Raw genomic sequence first — 18547 nt, forward strand, 5'->3', positions numbered from 1 at the left:
TAGACCTACCATCACACCTTAGCTGTTACTGAGGTATTCTCCCTCCCCAGGCCTAGTGCTTCACTACATAGACCTACCATCACACCTTAGTTGTTACTGAGGTATTCTCCCTCCCATGGCCTAGTGCTTCACTAGATAGACCTACCATCACACCTTAGTTGTTACTGAGGTATTCTCCCTCCCCTGGCCTAGTGCTTCACTACATACAGTAGACCTACCATCACACCTTAGTTGTTACTGAGGTATTCTCCCTCCCCTGGCCTAGTGCTTCACTACATACAGTATACCTACCATCACACCTTAGTTGTTACTGAGGTATTCTCCCTCTCCTGGCCTAGTGCTACACTACATACAGTAGACCACCATCACACCTTAGTTGTTACTGAGGTATTCTCCCTCTCCTGGCCTAGTGCTTCACTACATACAGTAGACCTACCATCACACCTTAGCTGTTACTGAGGTATTCTCCCTCTCCTGGCCTAGTGCTCCACTACATACAGTAGAGCTACCATCACACCTTAGCTGTTACTGAGGTATTCTCCCTCTCCTGGCCTAGTGCTACACTACATAGACCTACCATCACACCTTAGCTGTTACTGAGGTATTCTCCCTCCCCTAACCTAGTGCTACACTACATACAGTAGACCTACCATCACACCTTAGTTGTTACTGAGGTATTCTGCCTCCCCTGGCCTAGTGCTACACTACATACAGTATACCCACCATCACACCTTAGTTGTTACTGAGGTATTCTCCCTCTCCTGGCCTAGTGCTTCACTACATAGACCTACCATCAGACCTTAGCTGTTACTGAGGTATTCTCCCTCTCCTGGCCAAGTGCTACACTACATAGACCTACCATCACACCTTAGTTGTTACTGAGGTATTCTCCCTCTCCTGGCCTAGTGCTTCACTACATACAGTATACCTACCATCACACCTTAGCTGTTACTGAGGTATTATCCCTCTCCTGGCCTAGTGCTACACTACATACAGTATACCTACCATCACACCTTAGCTGTTACTGAGGTATTCTCCCTCTCCTGGCCTAGTGCTACACTACATACAGTAGACCTACCATCACACCTTAGCTGTTACTGAGGTATTCTCCCTCTCCTGGCCTAGTGCTTCACTACATACAGTAGACCTACCATCACACCTTAGTTGTTACTGAGGTATTCTCCCTCTCCTGGCCTAGTGCTACACTACATACAGTAGAGCTACCATCACACCTTAGCTGTTATGGAGGTATTCTCCCTCTCCTGGCCTAGTGCTTCACTACATACAGTAGACCTACCATCACACCTTAGCTGTTACTGAGGTATTCTCCCTCTCCTGGCCTAGTGCTTCACTACATACAGTATACCTACCATCACACCTTAGCTGTTACTGAGGTATTCTCCCTCCCCTGGCCTAGTGCTTCACTAGATAGACCTACCATCACACCTTAGTTGTTACTGAGGTATTCTCCCTCCCTGGCCTAGTGCTACACTACATACAGTAGACCTACCATCACACCTTAGCTGTTACTGAGGTATTCTCCCTCCCCTGGCCTAGTGCTTCACTATATACAGTATACCTACCATCACACCTTAGTTGTTACTGAGGTATTCTCCCTCCCCTGGCCTAGTGCTTCACTACATACAGTAGACCTACCATCACACCTTAGCTGTTACTGAGGTATTCTCCCTCTCCTGGCCTAGTGCTACACTACATACAGTAGAGCTACCATCACACCTTAGCTGTTACTGAGGTATTCTCCCTCTCCTGGCCTAGTGCTACACTACATAGACCTACCATCACACCTTAGCTGTTACTGAGGTATTCTCCCTCCCCTAACCTAGTGCTACACTACATACAGTAGACCTACCATCACACCTTAGTTGTTACTGAGGTATTCTCCCTCCCCTAACCTAGTGCTTCACTACATACAGTAGACCTACCATCACACCTTAGTTGTTACTGAGGTATTCTCCCTCCCCTGGCCTAGTGCTTCACTACATACAGTATACCTACCATCACACCTTAGTTGTTACTGAGGTATTCTCCCTCTCCTGGCCTAGTGCTCCACTACATACAGTAGACCTACCATCACACCTTAGTTGTTACTGAGGTATTCTCCCTCTCCTGGCCAAGTGCTACACTACATACAGTAGACCTACCATCACACCTTAGTTGTTACTGAGGTATTCTCCCTCTCCTGGCCTAGTGCTACACTACATACAGTAGACCACCATCACACCTTAGTTGTTACTGAGGTATTCTCCCTCTCCTGGCCTAGTGCTTCACTACATACAGTAGACCTACCATCACACCTTAGCTGTTACTGAGGTATTCTCCCTCTCCTGGCCTAGTGCTCCACTACATACAGTAGAGCTACCATCACACCTTAGCTGTTACTGAGGTATTCTCCCTCTCCTGGCCTAGTGCTACACTACATAGACCTACCATCACACCTTAGCTGTTACTGAGGTATTCTCCCTCCCCTAACCTAGTGCTACACTACATACAGTAGACCTACCATCACACCTTAGTTGTTACTGAGGTATTCTCCCTCCCCTAACCTAGTGCTTCGCTACATACAGTAGACCTACCATCACACCTTGGTTGTTACTGAGGTATTCTCCCTCCCCTGGCCTAGTGCTACACTACATACAGTAGACCTACCATCACACCTTAGTTGTTACTGAGGTATTCTCCCTCTCCTGGCCTGGTGCTTCACTACATACAGTAGACCTACCATCACACCTTAGTTGTTACTGAGGTATTCTGCCTCCCCTGGCCTAGTGCTACACTACATACAGTATACCCACCATCACACCTTAGTTGTTACTGAGGTATTCTCCCTCTCCTGGTGCTTCACTACATAGACCTACCATCACACCTTAGTTGTTACTGAGGTATTCTCCCTCTCCTGGCCTAGTGCTTCACTAGATAGACCTACCATCACACCTTAGTTGTTACTGAGGTATTCTCCCTCTCCTGGCCTAGTGCTTCACTACATACAGTATACCTACCATCACACCTTAGCTGTTACTGAGGTATTATCCCTCTCCTGGCCTAGTGCTACACTACATAGACCTACCATCACACCTTAGTTGTTACTGAGGTATTCTCCCTCTCCTGGCCTAGTGCTTCACTACATAGACCTACCATCAGACCTTAGCTGTTACTGAGGTATTCTCCCTCTCCTGGCCAAGTGCTACACTACATAGACCTACCATCACACCTTAGTTGTTACTGAGGTATTCTCCCTCTCCTGGCCTAGTGCTTCACTACATACAGTATACCTACCATCACACCTTAGCTGTTACTGAGGTATTCTCCCTCTCCTGGCCTAGTGCTACACTACATACAGTAGACCTACCATCACACCTTAGCTGTTACTGAGGTATTCTCCCTCTCCTGGCCTAGTGCTTCACTACATACAGTATACCTACCATCACACCTTAGTTGTTACTGAGGTATTCTCCCTCTCCTGGCCTAGTGCTACACTACATACAGTAGAGCTACCATCACACCTTAGCTGTTATGGAGGTATTCTCCCTCTCCTGGCCTAGTGCTTCACTACATACAGTAGACCTACCATCACACCTTAGCTGTTAGGAGGTATTCTCCCTCTCCTGGCCTAGTGCTTCACTACATACAGTATACCTACCATCACACCTTAGCTGTTACTGAGGTATTCTCCCTCCCCTGGCCTAGTGCTTCACTAGATAGACCTACCATCACACCTTAGTTGTTACTGAGGTATTCTCCCTCCCCTGGCCTAGTGCTACACTACATACAGTAGACCTACCATCACACCTTAGCTGTTACTGAGGTATTCTCCCTCCCCTGGCCTAGTGCTTCACTACATACAGTAGACCTACCATCACACCTTAGTTGTTACTGAGGTATTCTCCCTCCCCTGGCCTAGTGCTTCACTACATACAGTAGACCTACCATCACACCTTAGCTGTTACTGAGGTATTCTCCCTCTCCTGGCCTAGTGCTCCACTACATACAGTAGAGCTACCATCACACCTTAGCTGTTACTGAGGTATTCTCCCTCTCCTGGCCTAGTGCTACACTACAGTAGACCTACCATCACACCTTAGCTGTTACTGAGGTATTCTCCCTCCCCTAACCTAGTGCTTCACTACATACAGTAGACCTACCATCACACCTTAGTTGTTACTGAGGTATTCTCCCTCTCCTGGCCTGGTGCTACACTACATACAGTAGACCTACCATCACACCTTAGTTGTTACTGAGGTATTCTCCCTCCCCTGGCCTAGTGCTTCACTACATACAGTATACCCACCATCACACCTTAGTTGTTACTGAGGTATTCTCCCTCCCCTGGCCTAGTGCTACACTACATACAGTATACCCACCATCACACCTTAGTTGTTACTGAGGTATTCTCCCTCCCCTGGCCTAGTGCTACACTACATACAGTATACCCACCATCACACCTTAGTTGTTACTGAGGTATTCTCCCTCTCCTGGTGCTTCACTACATAGACCTACCATCACACCTTAGTTGTTACTGAGGTATTCTCCCTCTCCTGGCCTAGTGCTACACTACATAGACCTACCATCACACCTTAGTTGTTACTGAGGTATTCTCCCTCTCCTGGCCTAGTGCTTCACTACATAGACCTACCATCAGACCTTAGCTGTTACTGAGGTATTCTCCCTCTCCTGGCCAAGTGCTACACTACATAGACCTACCATCACACCTTAGTTGTTACTGAGGTATTCTCCCTCTCCTGGCCTAGTGCTTCACTACATACAGTATACCTACCATCACACCTTAGCTGTTACTGAGGTATTATCCCTCTCCTGGCCTAGTGCTACACTACATACAGTAGACCTACCATCACACCTTAGCTGTTACTGAGGTATTCTCCCTCTCCTGGCCTAGTGCTTCACTACATACAGTATACCTACCATCACACCTTAGTTGTTACTGAGGTATTCTCCCTCTCCTGGCCTAGTGCTACACTACATACAGTAGAGCTACCATCACACCTTAGCTGTTATGGAGGTATTCTCCCTCTCCTGGCCTAGTGCTTCACTACATACAGTAGACCTACCATCACACCTTAGCTGTTAGGGAGGTATTCTCCCTCTCCTGGCCTAGTGCTTCACTACATACAGTATACCTACCATCACACCTTAGCTGTTACTGAGGTATTCTCCCTCCCCTGGCCTAGTGCTTCACTAGATAGACCTACCATCACACCTTAGTTGTTACTGAGGTATTCTCCCTCCCCTGGCCTAGTGCTACACTACATACAGTAGACCTACCATCACACCTTAGCTGTTACTGAGGTATTCTCCCTCCCCTGGCCTAGTGCTTCACTATATACAGTATACCTACCATCACACCTTAGTTGTTACTGAGGTATTCTCCCTCCCCTGGCCTAGTGCTTCACTACATACAGTAGAACTACCATCACACCTTAGCTGTTACTGAGGTATTCTCCCTCTCCTGGCCTAGTGCTCCACTACATACAGTAGACCTACCATCACACCTTAGCTGTTACTGAGGTATTCTCCCTCTCCTGGCCTAGTGCTACACTACATAGACCTACCATCACACCTTAGCTGTTACTGAGGTATTCTCCCTCCCCTAACCTAGTGCTACACTACATACAGTAGACCTACCATCACACCTTAGTTGTTACTGAGGTATTCTCCCTCTCCTGGCCTGGTGCTTCACTACATACAGTAGACCTACAATCACACCTTAGTTGTTACTGAGGTATTCTGCCTCCCCTGGCCTAGTGCTACACTACATACAGTATACCCACCATCACACCTTAGTTGTTACTGAGGTATTCTCCCTCCCCTGGCCTAGTGCTACACTACATACAGTATACCCACCATCACACCTTAGTTGTTACTGAGGTATTCTCCCTCCCCTGGCCTAGTGCTACACTACATACAGTATACCCACCATCACACCTTAGTTGTTACTGAGGTATTCTCCCTCCCTGGCCTAGTGCTACACTACATACAGTATACCTACCATCACACCTTAGTTGTTACTGAGGTATTCTCCCTCTCCTGGCCTAGTGCTTCACTAGATAGACCTACCATCACACCTTAGTTGTTACTGAGGTATTCTCCCTCTCCTGGCCTAGTGCTTCACTACATACAGTATACCTACCATCACACCTTAGCTGTTACTGAGGTATTCTCCCTCTCCTGGCCTAGTGCTACACTACATAGACCTACCATCACACCTTAGTTGTTACTGAGGTATTCTCCCTCTCCTGGCCTAGTGCTTCACTACATACGACCTACCATCACACCTTAGCTGTTACTGAGGTATTCTCCCTCTCCTGGCCAAGTGCTACACTACATAGACCTACCATCACACCTTAGTTGTTACTGAGGTATTCTCCCTCTCCTGGCCTAGTGCTTCACTACATACAGTAGACCTACCATCACACCTTAGCTGTTACTGAGGTATTCTCCCTCTCCTGGCCTAGTGCTACACTACATACAGTAGACCTACCATCACACCTTAGCTGTTACTGAGGTATTCTCCCTCTCCTGGCCTAGTGCTTCACTACATACAGTATACCTACCATCACACCTTAGTTGTTACTGAGGTATTCTCCCTCTCCTGGCCTAGTGCTACACTACATACAGTAGACCTACCATCACACCTTAGCTGTTATGGAGGTATTCTCCCTCTCCTGGCCTAGTGCTTCACTACATACAGTAGACCTACCATCACACCTTAGCTGTTAGGGAGGTATTCTCCCTCTCCTGGCCTAGTGCTTCACTACATACAGTATACCTACCATCACACCTTAGCTGTTACTGAGGTATTCTCCCTCCCCTGGCCTAGTGCTTCACTAGATAGACCTACCATCACACCTTAGTTGTTACTGAGGTATTCTCCCTCCCCTGGCCTAGTGCTACACTACATACAGTAGACCTACCATCACACCTTAGCTGTTACTGAGGTATTCTCCCTCCCCTGGCCTAGTGCTTCACTACATACAGTAGACCTACCATCACACCTTAGTTGTTACTGAGGTATTCTCCCTCCCCTGGCCTAGTGCTTCACTACATACAGTAGACCTACCATCACACCTTAGCTGTTACTGAGGTATTCTCCCTCTCCTGGCCTAGTGCTCCACTACATACAGTAGAGCTACCATCACACCTTAGCTGTTACTGAGGTATTCTCCCTCTCCTGGCCTAGTGCTACACTACATAGACCTACCATCACACCTTAGCTGTTACTGAGGTATTCTCCCTCCCCTAACCTAGTGCTACACTACATACAGTAGACCTACCATCACACCTTAGTTGTTACTGAGGTATTCTCCCTCCCCTAACCTAGTGCTTCACTACATACAGTAGACCTACCATCACACCTTGGTTGTTACTGAGGTATTCTCCCTCCCCTGGCCTAGTGCTACACTACATACAGTAGACCTACCATCACACCTTAGTTGTTACTGAGGTATTCTCCCTCTCCTGGCCTGGTGCTTCACTACATACAGTAGACCTACCATCACACCTTAGTTGTTACTGAGGTATTCTGCCTCCCCTGGCCTAGTGCTACACTACATACAGTATACCCACCATCACACCTTAGTTGTTACTGAGGTATTCTCCCTCTCCTGGCCTAGTGCTTCACTAGATAGACCTACCATCACACCTTAGTTGTTACTGAGGTATTCTCCCTCTCCTGGCCTAGTGCTTCACTACATACAGTATACCTACCATCACACCTTAGTTGTTACTGAGGTATTCTCCCTCTCCTGGCCTAGTGCTACACTACATAGACCTACCATCACACCTTAGTTGTTACTGAGGTATTCTCCCTCTCCTGGCCTAGTGCTTCACTACATAGACCTACCATCAGACCTTAGCTGTTACTGAGGTATTCTCCCTCTCCTGGCCAAGTGCTACACTACAATAGACCTACCATCACACCTTAGTTGTTACTGAGGTATTCTCCCTCTCCTGGCCTAGTGCTTCACTACATACAGTAGACCTACCATCACACCTTAGCTGTTACTGAGGTATTCTCCCTCTCCTGGCCTAGTGCTACACTACATACAGTAGACCTACCATCACACCTTAGCTGTTACTGAGGTATTCTCCCTCTCCTGGCCTAGTGCTTCACTACATACAGTATACCTACCATCACACCTTAGTTGTTACTGAGGTATTCTCCCTCTCCTGGCCTAGTGCTACACTACATACAGTAGACCTACCATCACACCTTAGCTGTTATGGAGGTATTCTCCCTCTCCTGGCCTAGTGCTTCACTACATACAGTAGACCTACCATCACACCTTAGCTGTTAGGGAGGTATTCTCCCTCTCCTGGCCTAGTGCTTCACTACATACAGTATACCTACCATCACACCTTAGCTGTTACTGAGGTATTCTCCCTCTCCTGGCCTAGTGCTTCACTACATACAGTAGACCTACCATCACACCTTAGCTGTTACTGAGGTATTCTCCCTCTCCTGGCCTAGTGCTTCACTACATACAGTAGACCTACCATCACACCTTAGTTGTTACTGAGGTATTCTCCCTCCCCTGGCCTAGTGCTTCACTAGATAGACCTACCATCACACCTTAGTTGTTACTGAGGTATTCTCCCTCCCCTGGCCTAGTGCTACACTACATACAGTAGACCTACCATCACACCTTAGCTGTTACTGAGGTATTCTCCCTCCCCTGGCCTAGTGCTTCACTACATACAGTAGACCTACCATCACACCTTAGTTGTTACTGAGGTATTCTCCCTCCCCTGGCCTAGTGCTTCACTACATACAGTAGACCTACCATCACACCTTAGCTGTTACTGAGGTATTCTCCCTCTCCTGGCCTAGTGCTACACTACATACAGTAGACCTACCATCACACCTTAGCTGTTACTGAGGTATTCTCCCTCTCCTGGCCTAGTGCTACACTACATACAGTAGACCAACCATCACACCTTAGTTGTTACTGAGGTATTCTCCCTCTCCTGGCCAAGTGCTACACTACATAAACCTACCATCACACCTTAGCTGTTATGGAGGTATTCTCCCTCTCCTGGCCTAGTGCTACACTACATACAGTAGACCTACCACCACACCTTAGCTGTTACTGAGGTATTCTCCCTCCCCTAACCTAGTGCTTCACTACATACAGTAGACCTACCATCACACCTTAGTTGTTACTGAGGTATTCTCCCTCCCCTGGCCTAGTGCTACACTACATACAGTAGACCTACCATCACACCTTAGTTGTTACTGAGGTATTCTCCCTCCCCTGGCCTAGTGCTTCACTACATACAGTAGACCTACCATCACACCTTAGTTGTTACTGGGGTATTCTCCCTCCCCTGGCCTAGTGCTACACTACATACAGTAGACCTACCATCACACCTTAGTTGTTACTGAGGTATTCTCCCTCCCCTGGCCTAGTGCTTCACTACATACAGTAGACCTACCATCACACCTTAGTTGTTACTGGGGTATTCTCCCTCCCCTGGCCTAGTGCTACACTACATACAGTAGACCTACCATCACACCTTAGCTGTTACTGAGGTATTCTCCCTCTCCTGGCCTAGTGCTACACTACATACAGTAGACCTACCATCACACCTTAGCTGTTACTGAGGTATTCTCCCTCTCCTGGCCTAGTGCTTCACTAGATAGACCTACCATCACACCTTAGTTGTTACTGAGGTATTCTCCCTCTCCTGGCCTAGTGCTTCACTACATACAGTAGACCTACCATCACACCTTAGCTGTTACTGAGGTATTCTCCCTCTCCTGGCCTAGTGCTACACTACATAGACCTACCATCACACCTTAGTTGTTACTGAGGTATTCTCCCTCTCCTGGCCTAGTGCTTCACTACATAGACCTACCATCAGACCTTAGCTGTTACTGAGGTATTCTCCCTCTCCTGGCCAAGTGCTACACTAAATAGACCTACCATCACACCTTAGTTGTTACTGAGGTATTCTCCCTCTCCTGGCCTAGTGCTTCACTACATACAGTATACCTACCATCACACCTTAGCTGTTACTGAGGTATTATCCCTCTCCTGGCCTAGTGCTACACTACATACAGTAGACCTACCATCACACCTTAGCTGTTACTGAGGTATTCTCCCTCTCCTGGCCTAGTGCTTCACTACATACAGTAGACCTACCATCACACCTTAGTTGTTACTGAGGTATTCTCCCTCTCCTGGCCTAGTGCTACACTACATACAGTAGAGCTACCATCACACCTTAGCTGTTATGGAGGTATTCTCCCTCTCCTGGCCTAGTGCTTCACTACATACAGTAGACCTACCATCACACCTTAGCTGTTACGGAGGTATTCTCCCTCTCCTGGCCTAGTGCTTCACTACATACAGTATACCTACCATCACACCTTAGCTGTTACTGAGGTATTCTCCCTCCCCTGGCCTAGTGCTTCACTAGATAGACCTACCATCACACCTTAGTTGTTACTGAGGTATTCTCCCTCCCCTGGCCTAGTGCTACACTACATACAGTAGACCTACCATCACACCTTAGCTGTTACTGAGGTATTCTCCCTCCCCTGGCCTAGTGCTTCACTACATACAGTATACCTACCATCACACCTTAGTTGTTACTGAGGTATTCTCCCTCCCCTGGCCTAGTGCTTCACTACATACAGTAGACCTACCATCACACCTTAGCTGTTACTGAGGTATTCTCCCTCTCCTGGCCTAGTGCTACACTACATACAGTAGACCTACCATCACACCTTAGCTGTTACTGAGGTATTCTCCCTCTCCTGGCCTAGTGCTACACTACATACAGTAGACCAACCATCACACCTTAGTTGTTACTGAGGTATTCTCCCTCTCCTGGCCAAGTGCTACACTACATAAACCTACCATCACACCTTAGCTGTTATGGAGGTATTCTCCCTCTCCTGGCCTAGTGCTACACTACATACAGTAGACCTACCACCACACCTTAGCTGTTACTGAGGTATTCTCCCTCCCCTAACCTAGTGCTTCACTACATACAGTAGACCTACCATCACACCTTAGTTGTTACTGAGGTATTCTGCCTCCCCTGGCCTAGTGCTACACTACATACAGTAGACCTACCATCACACCTTAGTTGTTACTGAGGTATTCTCCCTCCCCTGGCCTAGTGCTTCACTACATACAGTAGACCTACCATCACACCTTAGTTGTTACTGGGGTATTCTCCCTCCCCTGGCCTAGTGCTACACTACATACAGTAGACCTACCATCACACCTTAGTTGTTACTGAGGTATTCTCCCTCCCCTGGCCTAGTGCTTCACTACATACAGTAGACCTACCATCACACCTTAGTTGTTACTGGGGTATTCTCCCTCCCCTGGCCTAGTGCTACACTACATACAGTAGACCTACCATCACACCTTAGCTGTTACTGAGGTATTCTCCCTCTCCTGGCCTAGTGCTACACTACATACAGTAGACCTACCATCACACCTTAGCTGTTACTGAGGTATTCTCCCTCTCCTGGCCTAGTGCTTCACTACATACAGTAGACCTACCATCACACCTTAGTTGTTACTGAGGTATTCTCCCTCTCCTGGCCTAGTGCTACACTACATACAGTAGACCTACCATCACACCTTAGTTGTTACTGAGGTATTCTGCCTCCCCTGGCCTAGTGCTACACTACATACAGTAGACCAACCATCACACCTTAGTTGTTACTGAGGTATTCTCCCTCCCCTGGCCTAGTGCTTCACTACATACATTAGACCTACCATCACACCTTAGCTGTTACTGAGGTATTCTCCCTCCCCTGGCTGGTGCTTCACTACATACAGTATACCTACCATCACACCTTAGTTGTTACTGAGGTATTCTCCCTCCCCTGGCCTAGTGCTTCACTACATACAGTAGACCTACCATCACACCTTAGTTCTTACTGAGGTATTCTCCCTCTCCTGGCCAAGTGCTACACTTCATAGACCTACCATCACACCTTAGCTGTTATGGAGGTATTCTCCCTCTCCTGGCCTAGTGCTTCACTACATACAGTAGGCCTACCATCACACCTTAGCTGTTACTGAGGTATTCTCCCTCCCCTGGCCTAGTGCTTCACTACATACAGTAGACCTACCATCACACCTTAGCTGTTACTGAGGTATTCTCCGTCTCCTGGCCGAGTGCTACACTACATAAATTAGACCTACCATCACACCTTAGTTGTTACTGGGGTATTCTCCCTATCCTGGCCTAGTGCTTCACTACATACAGTAGACCTACCATCACACCTTAGTTGTTACTGAGGTATTCTCCCTCCCCTGGCCTAGTGCTTCACTACATACAGTAGACCTACCATCACACCTTAGTTGTTACTGAGGTATTCTCCCTCCCCTGGCCTAGTGCTTCACTACATACAGTAGACCTACCATCACACCTTAGTTGTTACTGGGGTATTCTCCCTCCCCTGGCCTAGTGCTACACTACATACAGTAGACCTACCATCACACCTTAGCTGTTTCTGAGGTATTCTCCCTCCCCTGGCCTAGTTCTTCACTACATACAGTAGACCTACCATCACACCTTAGTTGTTACTGAGGTATTCTCCCTCCCCTGGCCTAGTGCTTCACTACATACAGTAGACCTACCATCACACCTTAGTTGTTACTGAGGTATTCTCCCTCTCCTGGCCTAGTGCTTCACTACATACAGTAGACCTACCATCACACCTTAGTTGTTACTGAGGTATTCTCCCTCTCCTGGCCATGTGCTACACTACATAGACCTACCATCACACCTTAGTTGTTACTGAGGTATTCTCCCTCTCCTGGCCTAGTGCTACACTACATAAACCTACCATCACACCTTAGCTGTTAGGGAGGTATTCTCCCTCTCCTGGCCTAGTGCTTCACTACATACAGTATACCTACCATCACACCTTAGCTGTTACTGAGGTATTCTCCCTCCCCTGGCCTAGTGCTTCACTAGATAGACCTACCATCACACCTTAGTTGTTACTGAGGTATTCTCCCTCCCCTGGCATAGTGCTACACTACATACAGTAGACCAACCATCACACCTTAGTTGTTACTGAGGTATTCTCCCTCTCCTGGCCTAGTGCTACACTACATACAGTAGACCTAACATCACACCTTAGTTGTTACTGAGGTATTCTCCCTCTCCTGGCCTAGTGCTTCACTACATACAGTAGACCTACCATCACACCTTAGTTGTTACTGAGGTATTCTCCCTCTCCTGGCCTAGTGCTACACTACATACAGTAGACCTACCATCACACCTTAGTTGTTACTGAGGTATTCTCCCTCTCCTGGCCTAGTGCTTCACTACATACAGTATACCTACCATCACACCTTAGTTGTTACTGAGGTTTTCTCCCTCCCCTGGCCTAGTGCTTCACTAGATAGACCTACCATCACACCTTAGTTGTTACTTAGGTATTCTCCCTCCCCTGGCCTAGTGCTACACTACATACAGTAGACCAACCATCACACCTTAGTTGTTACTGAGGTATTCTCCCTCCCCTGGCCTAGTGCTTCACTACATACAGTAGACCTACCATCACACCTTAGTTGTTACTGAGGTATTCTCCCTCCCCTGGCCTAGTGCTACACTACATACAGTATACCTACCATCACACCTTAGTTGTTACTGAGGTATTCTCCCTCCCCTGGCCTAGTGCTACACTACATACAGTAGACCTACCATCACACCTTAGTTGTTACTGAGATATTCTCCCTCTCCTGGCCTAGTGCTAAACTACATACAGTAGACCTACCATCACACCTTAGTTGTTACTGAGGTATTCTCCCTCTCCTGGCCAAGTGCTACACTACATAAACCTACCATCACACCTTAGCTGTTATGGAGGTATTCTCCCTCTCCTGGCCTAGTGCTACACTACATACAGTAGACCTACCATCACACCTTAGTTGTTACTGAGGTATTCTGCCTCCCCTGACCTAGTGCTACACTACATACAGTAGACCAACCATCACACCTTAGTTGTTACTGAGGTATTCTCCCTCCCCTGGCCTAGTGCTTCACTACATACATTAGACCTACCATCACACCTTAGCTGTTACTGAGGTATTCTCCCTCCCCTGGCCTAGTGCTTCACTACATACAGTATACCTACCATCACACCTTAGTTGTTACTGAGGTATTCTCCCTCCCCTGGCCTAGTGCTACACTACATACAGTAGACCTACCATCACACCTTAGTTGTTACTGAGGTATTCTCCCTCCCCTGGCCTAGTGCTTCACTACATACAGTAGACCTACCATCACACCTTAGTTGTTACTGAGGTATTCTGCCTCCCCTGGCCTAGTGCTACACTACATACAGTAGACCAACCATCACACCTTAGTTGTTACTGAGGTATTCTCCCTCCCCTGGCCTAGTGCTTCACTACATACAGTAGACCTACCATCACACCTTAGCTGTTACTGAGGTATTCTCCCTCCCCTGGCCTAGTGCTTCACTACATACAGTATACCTACCATCACACCTTAGTTGTTACTGAGGTATTCTCCCTCCCCTGGCCTAGTGCTACACTACATACAGTAGACCTACCATCACACCTTAGTTGTTACTGGGGTATTCTCCCTCCCCTGGCCTAGTGCTTCACTACATACAGTAGACCTACCATCACACCTTAGCTGTTACTGAGGTATTCTCCCTCCCCTGGCCTAGTGCTTCACTACATACAGTAGACCTACCATCACACCTTAGCTGTTACTTAGTTATTCTCCCTCTCCTGGCCTAGTGCTACACTACATACAGTAGACCCACCATCACACCTTAGTTGTTACTGGGGTATTCTCCCTCCCCTGACCTAGTGCTACACTACATAGACCTACCATCACACCTTAGCTGTTACTGAGGTATTCTTCCTCCCCTGGCCTAGTGCTTCACTACATACAGTAGACCTACCATCACACCTTAGCTGTTACTTAGTTATTCTCCCTCTCCTGGCCTAGTGCTTCACTACATACAGTAGACCTACCATCACACCTTAGTTGTTACTGAGGTATTCTGCCTCCCCTGGCCTAGTGCTACACTACATACAGTAGACCAACCATCACACCTTAGTTGTTACTGAGGTATTCTCCCTCCCCTGGCCTAGTGCTTCACTACATACAGTAGACCTACCATCACACCTTAGTTGTTACTGGGGTATTCTCCCTCCCCTGGCCTAGTGCTACACTACATACAATAGACCTACCATCACACCTTAGCTGTTTCTGAGGTATTCTCCCTCCCCTGGCCTAGTTCTTCACTACATACAGTAGACCTACCATCACACCTTAGTTGTTACTGAGGTATTCTCCCTCCCCTGGCCTAGTGCTTAACTACATACAGTAGAACTACCATCACACCTTAGTTGTTACTGAGTTATTCTCCCTCCCCTGGCCTAGTGCTTCACTACATACAGTATACCTACCATCACACCTTAGTTGTTACTGAGGTATTCTCCCTCTCCTGGCCTAGTGCTTCACTACATTCAGTATACCTACCATCACACCTTAGTTGTTACTGAGTTATTCTCCCTCCCCTGGCCTAGTGCTTCACTACATACAGTATACCTACCATCACACCTTAGTTGTTACTGAGGTATTCTCCCTCTCCTGGCCTAGTGCTTCACTACATTCAGTATACCTACCATCACACCTTAGCTGTTACTGGGGTATTATCCCTCTCCTGGCCTAGTGTTACACTACATACAGTAGACCTACCATCACACCTTCGCTGTTACTGAGGTATTCTCCCTCTCTTGGCCTAGTGCTTCACTACATACAGTATACCTACCATCACACCTTAGTTGTTACTGAGGTATTCTCCCTCTCCTGGCCTAGTGCTACACTACATACAGTAGACCTACCATCACACCTTAGTTGTTACTGAGGTATTCTCCCTCTCCTGGCCTAGTGCTTCACTACATACAGTAAACCTACCATCACACCTTAGCTGTTAGGGAGGTATTCTCCCTCTCCTGGCCTAGTGCTTCACTACATACAGTATACCTACCATCACACCTTAGCTGTTACTGAGGTATTCTCCCTCCCCTGGCCTAGTGCTTCACTACATAGACCTACCATCACACCTTAGTTGTTACTGAGGTATTCTCCCTCCCCTGGCCTAGTGCTACACTACATACAGTAGACCTACCATCACACCTTAGCTGTTACTGAGGTATTCTCCCTCTCCTGGCCTAGTGCTACACTACATACAGTAGACCAACCATCACACCTTAGTTGTTACTGAGGTATTCTCCCTCTCCTGGCCAAGTGCTACACTACATAAACCTACCATCACACCTTAGCTGTTACGGAGGTATTCTCCCTCTCCTGGCCTAGTGCTACACTACATACAGTAGACCTACCATCACACCTTAGCTGTTACTGAGGTATTCTCCCTCCCCTAACCTAGTGCTTCACTACATACAGTAGACCTACCATCACACCTTTTTTGTTACTGAGGTATTCTCCCTCTCCTGGCCTAGTGCTACACTACATACAGTAGACCTACCATCACACCTTAGTTGTTACTGAGGTATTCTCCCTCTCCTGGCCTAGTGCTTCACTACATACAGTAGACCTACCATCACACCTTAGCTGTTAGGGAGGTATTCTCCCTCTCCTGGCCTAGTGCTTCACTACATACAGTATACCTACCATCACACCTTAGCTGTTACTGAGGTATTCTCCCTCCCCTGGCCTAGTGCTTCACTAGATAGACCTACCATCACACCTTAGTTGTTACTGAGGTATTCTCCCTCCCCTGGCCTAGTGCTACACTACATACAGTAGACCTACCATCACACCTTAGCTGTTACTGAGGTATTCTCCCTCTCCTGGCCTAGTGCTACACTACATACAGTAGACCAACCATCACACCTTAGTTGTTACTGAGGTATTCTCCCTCTCCTGGCCAAGTGCTACACTACATAAACCTACCATCACACCTTAGCTGTTATGGAGGTATTCTCCCTCTCCTGGCCTAGTGCTACACTACATACAGTAGACCTACCATCACACCTTAGCTGTTACTGAGGTATTCTCCCTCCCCTAACCTAGTGCTTCACTACATACAGTAGACCTACCATCACACCTTTTTTGTTACTGAGGTATTCTCCCTCTCCTGGCCTAGTGCTACACTACATACAGTAGACCTACCATCACACCTTAGTTGTTACTGAGGTATTCTCCCTCTCCTGGCCTAGTGCTTCACTACATACAGTAAACCTACCATCACACCTTAGCTGTTAGGGAGGTATTCTCCCTCTCCTGGCCTAGTGCTTCACTACATACAGTATACCTACCATCACACCTTAGCTGTTACTGAGGTATTCTCCCTCTCCTGGCCTAGTGCTTCACTACATAGACCTACCATCACACCTTAGCTGTTGTGGAGGTATTCTCCCTCTCCTGGCCTAGTGCTTCACTACATACAGTAGGCCTACCATCACACCTTAGCTGTTACTGAGGTATTCTCCCTCCCCTGGCCTAGTGCTTCACTACATACAGTAGACCTACCATCACACCTTAGCTGTTACTGAGGTATTCTCCCTCTCCTGGCCTAGTGCTACACTACATACAGTAGACCTACCATCACACCTTAGTTGTTACTGGGGTATTCTCCCTCCCCTGGCCTAGTGCTTCACTACATACAGTAGACCTACCATCACACCTTAGTTGTTACTGAGGTATTCTCCCTCCCCTGGCCTAGTGCTACACTACATACAGTAGACCTACCATCACACCTTAGCTGTTACTGAGGTATTCTCCCTCTCCTGGCCTAGTGCTACACTACATACAGTAGACCCACCATCACACCTTAGTTGTTACTGGGGTATTCTCCCTCCCCTGGCCTAGTGCTACACTACATAGACCTACCATCACACCTTAGCTGTTACTGAGGTATTCTCCCTCCCCTAACCTAGTGCTTCACTACATACAGTAGACCTACCATCACACCTTAGTTGTTACTGAGGTATTCTGCCTCCCCTGGCCTAGTGCTACACTACATACAGTAGACCTACCATCACACCTTAGTTGTTACTGAGGTATTCTCCCTCTCCTGGCCTAGTGCTTAACTACATACAGTATACCTACCATCACACCTTAGTTGTTACTGGGGTATTCTCCCTCCCCTGGCCTAGTGCTACACTACATACAGTAGACCTACCATCACACCTTAGCTGTTACTGAGGTATTCTCCCTCCCCTGGCCTAGTGCTTCACTACATACAGTATACCTACAATCACACCTTAGTTGTTACTGAGGTATTCTCCCTCCCCTGGCCTAGTGCTTCACTACATACAGTAGACCTACCATCACACCTTAGTTGTTACTGAGGTATTCTCCCTCTCCTGGCCAAGTGCTACACTACATACAGTAGACCTACCATCACACCTTAGCTGTTACTGAGGTATTCTCCCTCTCCTGGCCTAGTGCTACACTACATACAGTAGACCAACCATCACACCTTAGTTGTTACTGAGGTATTCTCCCTCTCCTGGCCAAGTGC

This window comes from Salmo salar, chromosome ssa02 (genome assembly GCF_905237065.1).
Source record: "Salmo salar chromosome ssa02, Ssal_v3.1, whole genome shotgun sequence".
In the NCBI taxonomy this organism is placed as follows: Eukaryota; Metazoa; Chordata; class Actinopteri; order Salmoniformes; family Salmonidae; genus Salmo; species Salmo salar.